This window comes from Egretta garzetta, unplaced genomic scaffold (genome assembly GCF_000687185.1).
Source record: "Egretta garzetta isolate BGI_Z169 unplaced genomic scaffold, ASM68718v1 scaffold549, whole genome shotgun sequence".
In the NCBI taxonomy this organism is placed as follows: domain Eukaryota; kingdom Metazoa; phylum Chordata; class Aves; order Pelecaniformes; family Ardeidae; genus Egretta; species Egretta garzetta.
In genome coordinates, this window is record NW_009260840.1 from 197,319 (window position 1) to 204,553 (window position 7,235).

Sequence of the window (7,235 nt, forward strand, 5' to 3'; positions counted from 1 at the left end):
GAACCAGCATTCTGTGTGGGACTCGGCTCTCATCGCTCTGCTCAGCAGTGTCTGTGTTTTCATCAAGGGCCGTTTTATTGCCGTGTCCATGAGAAGCCCTTCCAGGAGCTGCGAGGCGCCATTTATTAACTTCAAGCTCCTTTTTGCTGAAAAACATAACTTAAAAACCAAACAAAAGCTTGCAGAAACGTGAGAGCCGAGGACAGTGCTTAGCTGGGGCAGGATGCGAGGCACTGGCCTGGGAGGGAGATTTCATGCAGCAAACAAAGAGCAGCTGCAGCTCGGGGTTTAAAAGGTGGCCTTTGCAGGGCAGCGTCTTAATCGCGCGCCCTGTCTTCCTGCAGGGAGGGAATTTGGGTTATTTGGGGGCAGTTAGGCAGCAGCAGGGCTCAGCTGGGGGACTGTGGCCGACCCTGAGCGAGATGTTGGAGGCGTCACCCTGTAGCCCTCAACGCCACCGTGGTGTCCGTGGCAGGGGGTGAGGCGATTTCCAGGGCGGCTGTTGAGCTCGGGGAAATTTCCGCCACGTTTGTGCTGTCCTCCCGGCCCCAGAGCAGCCAAAACTCCTTCCTCCAGACTTGCAAAACCCCTTTCAGCCTGGGTTTTTTTTTTCCCCAGCTTCTTTTCCCATCCACAAAGCTATGAGCAGCGCAGAGCTAGTCTAATAAGGAAAGCCAACAGCAAGCAAACGATGACCAAAAAGCATCGAGTTAGGGACATATGGGAGGAAGGGGCGGTGGTGCAGGGCCAGGGTTCAGGGCTGGGGCAGCATCCTGCTCGCTCAGCACCCAGTGCCGCGCTGCTTTGCATTCTTCATCGGGTCTTTGTGCTGGAAAGAAGCCCTTTTGCTTTTCTAACGAGGATGGTTTTGACGATTCGCCTGCACCGTTCCCCCCCTTCCTTTTCCTTTTCTATTCTATTTTAAATTTCGTTAGAAATAGATGAGTAAATACCGTCTGCGTTTGTGTAGGAGCAGTGGTGGCTTGTGGTTTTATGATTTTCCCCCAGCTGTGATTCATTGCTTTTTACATTTTTTAATCTATTCCCCCGCACCCCCCTCCTGCCTCTCCCTTTCTCCTGTGCAGCCCAGCAGCTGTCGTTATCAGTGAAATGACTTGACATTATTTTGCCGTACTTTGTTTCTATTCATTGATTTGTTGAATGAAAACTATTTATCCGGGACTGACACATGCGATTGGAGCCTTTCAAGAAGAGGCAACTCTGCGGTATAATTTTGTTCCAAAACAAGCCGAGCGAGAGCTCCACATTAAAACAGCCCCACTGAAATCCCCGGCCTTCTCCGCACCGTCATCGTGCAGAAGCAGTAGCTACAAAACCTATGGAGGTATTTTAGAGGAAAAGCCTCTTTCCTTTCCCTGCCTGGGCACCACAGACAGCCCTGCTGGGTGCTTGCTGGAGGCAAATTTGGGGTTTCTCTAGAGGTGGGGATGGGGAGGCGGGTGGTGGGCAGCTGGGTGCAGACGAGCCATTCCCCTCTCCCTGATGAGCACAGCGGTGCCAGAGCAGCGTCCGGGAACGCTCCTTTACCTCCCCTCTTCTCCATCCCCTGTGAGCACGTCCCTGCTTCACTATAGGGCACCCAGCAAACATGACCCTCTGGATCCCTCCTGGGACCCAATAAGCCAGGGGAGAGGGTTGCCCATCTCCAAAAATAGGTGTCTGCCTCATCCACAGTGAGATGCGCTGGGCATCCACAGGGAGCACGTCCCTGCCAGTCTGGTTGCTGTGTTTTGTGCGTTAATATTGCAGATAACACTGGATGTTGAGGTTACAACATCCATGAAGTTGCAACGTCTGTAGTTGAGGCTGGAGGAGGTCGTGGGGTGATGATGCTCATCCCCAGGAGGACCGGTGAGATGTGCAGGGTGAGAGGTACTTCGCATTGCTGCACGGACAGGAGTAGGGCTGGAAAATATGTCTGGATTTTTACATTGTTCATACTCGGGTCTCCAGGTTTGGTTGGTGTTTTTTTTGTTGTTTTTTTTTTTTTTTAACTAAAATCATAGCAGCCACTGGGATTTTAGTTTAAAAAAACCCCCCAAACCTGGCCACTGTCACCTAAAATGACAGAAGCTGGCTGCCTGCCAGCGCTGCTCAGAAAAATCCCACATCTTTTGCTCCATCAATACCATCCGCACAGCTTGAAGGACAGGTTTTGCCTGGGGAATACGCTCTTGTTTGAGGGATTCAGGATCCCTTTTTCCCACAGAGCCCTGGCTCCTTTCTTCCCGGCACAATCAGCCCTCTTGCCGCTTTTCTTGCCTTTTCTTCCGCCGCTTTCCCACATTCTGTTCACACCTTCATGAATATTCAGAGGGCATTGGCCATATGAAGCTATTGAGAGCTCTTGTTAACACTCCTCCTAATGACATGCACCTTCAATAGAAAACAAAAACACAGATAAGAGCTTGTTAGCGTAGACCCTTGTTCCCCACCTAACAAGGTTTCCATTGACTTGGACACTTGTGGTGACACATTGCTTGCTCTCACTGTTGCCTCTTTTGATTTGCGACTGGCTTTTACCGAGGGTTTTTTCTTCCACCCCCCCAACCTTCTTTTTATTTTTTTTATTGTGCAGTTTTAAGCTAATTAAGAAAAAGGTCAGGTCTCCCCGAACAATGAGTTACAGCGCTACAATGAGCCCAGGGAGCAGCGCGCGACGCAGCCCCAAATTGGTGGGCGATGGGCTCTGCCGCCGCGCGCCGCAGCGCGTGGGAAAGTTGTGCCGCGAGTGGCACCGCTCGGCCCGCGCCGAGCAGCAAGAGCCGTAGTTGGGTCAAGAGGTGATTAAAGCCCGACGAGAGGCTCTAAAAAGGGGCTGAGACCACCCGCCACGGTTCCCAAGGGCTCGCTGGGTCCCAGCCCGGCTGGATGTCCCCGTTGGCCAAAGCACTGTCCTCAAGGCCATGCTATGGGGTGACTCTTCCAAAACGCCACCAGGCTTCTGCGCTGGCACTGCCATGCTCCTGAGATGCTCCCAGTGATGTCGCTCCCAATTTACGGCTGTCTACAGAGAGCAGAGCCCCGTAGCCACGTCCCCAGTGGCACCGTCTGCTGCAGGGCTTTTCCCCAGGACAGAAATCCCATCTGGCTTTGGTGGCTTTTGTTTTTTCCATCCTCCAGTTGTCCTTTGCCTTCCTCCAGCCGTCACCGTTCTCTGCCAGGCTTTCATTAGGCTGGGCCCACCCATTCGATACCACAAGATGCCTCGCTTGTTGTTGTTGGTTTTTTTCGGCCACACCTCATTATTTCTGCTATTATTAGGCTCTCGCGGCGTAGTTTGTCATTTTGTCAAGGCCCCTGAGTTTCTATGGATACTGCTCCCCTAAGTGGCCATGCTATCAATTAGGACAGCTTCGTGTCTGAACTCTTCCAGAGGACTTTGCAAAGATCCGGAGATAATTTCCCTGCAATGCTCTGTTCCTTACTGAGCTGCCTTTTCAGTAATGACCGCTTGGTCAGGGCTCAAGGTATTTGGGTTTTTCTAGGAGTTACCAGTTTCAAAAGCAGGATCACCTGCTTGGCAAATAGAATTAGACAGAGGGTGATAGGGATTAATAATAATCCACCAGATCACATATATATATATGGCAGACTGTAATATATAAGCAATAATGAGATAACCACCGTAGTGATGGAAGTAAAAGGCAAAACAAACCTGCCCTGGAATAAGAGGACGTTTGCTTTATTGTGCTCTTTTTGTGGGAGGGGGGAGGGACAGCCTCTTCTTTTCCCTTCTTTTAATGCCCAGCTTGAGGACAGACACTTGTGCAAAGCCAAGAGACTGCCGGGTATTTCTTTTTGAAAATGAGACCGCTTGACAATTTCTAAATACAGCAATTAAAATTGTTTTCCTTTCCGAAAGCAGCATAAGCCAGCAAAATGAAAGGCGTAGCATTTCCCTGTGGGAAAAGCAGGCAGAGGAAGATCGTGCTGGATTTATTGGGACGTTACCGGGAACAGGCTGAGCACAAGGAGCGGCTTTGCCCATCGTTTCTCACTCTTCTCTCGACATTTCTTCCACACCCTGTATGTTTCCACAGACAAATTCGCTTCACCTACTGCATTTCTTTTGCGGCTGATTTGGTACCCAAGAGTCCTGCAAGAGCCGGCGCTGTCTCCAGGCTCCTGCCAGCTCATCTTTGCCCTCCCTGCAGGGGTGAGCAGGACGGGGGCCACGTTGCTGGAGGGATGAGAACTGCTGCCCAGAGAGCACCCTGTCCCGCTTCCCAGCTCCCAGAAAGCCGCTTAATTTTTCTATGCCCTTCTGCAACCATCAAATGTTGATATTTAATGATTTCTCAGAAATATCAGGAGGCTGACAGCCTTTCAGCTGGACGGCGAGCCTGAGCGCTGTTTGCATTTACTCTCCCATGAGAATTAGTATCTGAGGGCAGGAGCCAGCAGAGAGAAAGGCTTTGATTTGGATTTGAGTTTTGGCTGATGATTACAATTCTTTAATGCTCTAAACCAGTTTATTTATCCCTAGGTGGATGTGTGCTGCCAGCAGTGCTATAATATCCATTGAGGGCCGCCCAGAGGTACAAGGAATAAACTCATACGTTATTAGCTAATACAGGAAAGTGATTCGATATGGGTCTCAGAAGCTGGAGTAGATAAATAGGATGATAAATGCTGGCATTAGCAGACGTGACTGACTCCTCTGTCTCTGTGATTTGGTAGTGCCCAGTAATTAAATAGTTGGAGTCTAATGTATTTTAAACTAGAGCCGCAGCCTGTAAATCACGGAGATTATGCTCTTCCCCGCTGTGCGCTCTCTGGGTCGGGAGGAATTTCTACTCCCGCGCCGCAGCTGTCCGCGGGCTCCGGCTGGGTATTGCATCAGTCGGGACTGGGAAAGGCAGCACCGGCCCCGCCACTGGTCCTGGGCAATAAACCCATTCCCGGAGCCTTTCCCTCCCAGCAGGGCATCGTCTCCAGCCCCGGAAGGGTCCCAGCCCCGTGTCCTTTCCATCTTGGGTTGTCTCATCTGTTCTGGCTGGAGCAGCCTCATGCCCCCATGCACGTGCAAACACACCTGACATTACTGCAGACCCTAAAAAACAGGCTGCAAAACATCCCGGGGGGGCGATTTGCTCCCGAAACCCATGCTGTGTTGCTGTGAGAGCATCGGCCCCTTGGGCTGTCTTTGCTTTCAAACATGATTTTCATGATTATTGTTTCTGATGATCCCAATTTCATCTTTGTATTCACACTGAGGTTTAGTTTTCTTTGCAGCCAGACTACTACCTTGCACAAAATGTTTTGTCTTTCTTTTCTAATATAAGTCCAAGAAGGAAACCCAGCTATTTCCAATGCAGCTTGAAGCTGCCCCAAACAAAATTTACTTTTTAATCTTTATACAAAACTAGTTTTCATTTCTAATGCTTCTATGGGCCAGATCTGATTCTTCTGCCAGAGGTTAGCTGTATTACGCAGAGCTTCTCCATTAACATTCAGCAAAGGGCAGATTTAAACATTTCCGTGCCATTCAGCTATTTTACACCTTTTAACACTGTTCCTGGATTAGCTCAGGCTTTCATTTGAAAATTTCTCTGTGATAACTTGCCACGCATTCAGCAGACGTCGCTTTATAAGGGACCTGCTATAATGACCCTGCCCACATGCAGAAAGGCTGCCTGGAACCACAGCTGTGATAAAACCTATCCCCACTCTTCCTGGATATAATTATTTTCAATAAAATCTATTTATGCCTCAAATTCTTTCCTCTTCCAGCTCATGCATTTTTAAATAAAACAAGTAATTCTGCCGTATTGTTACAAATTATGGTCACTGAGGTCTGCCTGCTGCTCTGCACGCAGCGGCCACAAGAAACTTCCTTCCAACGGGAAGGATAAAGATGGGTCCTCCTCCTGATTTAGCTAAAAGAAATGTTTCTTCTACTCTTTTTATTAGTAGGAGCTGGTGATCTTCAACCCATGGCCTGAAGCAACAACTAATATTGCCTGCGGCAAGATTAGCAGTAGGTTAACAACTAGTGAGCTGGAATTACCAGAGAGGAGTTTGTGTTTTGGAAAGTGTAAGGTGTACCCTCCCTGCCAGGCTTTGCAGGGAGTTTGCTCATCTGTAAGTCATCCCGTGGCTTGTTTTTTCCATACGCTGTGGCTGTTTTGCCTGCCAGCTTATTTTTAGCCTGCCTGTTCCAGGTACTGCTGTGATACGTGACCTGCACAGACCCGAGGAACTTCACCCTGCCAACAGTCGTGCCCTTGGCCAGCGGGAAGCCGAAGGACACGGGGACCTTCACACTCTCCTGGCTCCATGGTGGGCTGCAGTAGCGTTAAGGACCAACGTGGCAGCATTAAGGACCAACCCTCTTTCCCAAGCCCCAAGGTAGGCTCCTGCTCTCCACACTGTCCTGCTGCTCTGTGCCCCATCCTCTGAAGGGAGGCTGCTCCGGGGCCACGTGGGTGGGACACGCTGCAGGTTGCCCATGGACCAAAGGGATAAAGCTTTACAAGCTGTTGCTGAGGGTTTTTATGAAGGAAGATGTGAGCCCGTAGCTTCCTCTGCAGACACGCTGTTGGACCAGAGAGGCTGTTTCGGTAGGAGCAGGGGGCTGCTAAAAAAGCTTTTGCTAAGTGGTGGTGTAGACCTGGCAGGGCTATCGAACAGCAGTTGCACAAAGAAACCATGGGGAAGCTTTTCCCATGATGAAACATCTCTGAAGGAATGAATTCCCAGCCCTGGAGGACCTAGAGTCCTAAGTCTTGGAGAGGAATGAAGATGCCCAAATCCCGTCCCCCTTGGAGCTGGAAGTTTAAGTTTCCTCCTAAGTTTCCTGGCCCCCCCTAACCAGAGTCCCCCCTCCTTCAGCTAACAGTGCCTTTGGTTTCTAAGTGCTTTTCTTTTTTAGCATAAATATAAATGACTCGAGAGTGGTGTGGGGAAAGCAGTAGAAGCCACCTGATCTGATACAAAAGGGATCAGGATGTTTTAGCCGAATGAGCTGGTAAATGGAAAATGCAGCTGGATGTAGATGAATGCAAAATGATAATTGGGGGCAGTGAAGGGAAAGGAGGTGTACGATAGCGGGTGCACATAGAAAGTGTAGCAGCCTGAGAGGGGAGGCAGGGGTTACTGCAAAAACCCCTTGAAATGATCCACATAATGCTGGCAGGAATGGAATAACGCACCCCCAGACCCCGATGTGCATCAGCAAAGGCGGTGGTGGGGTTTGCAGAGGCTTCCCC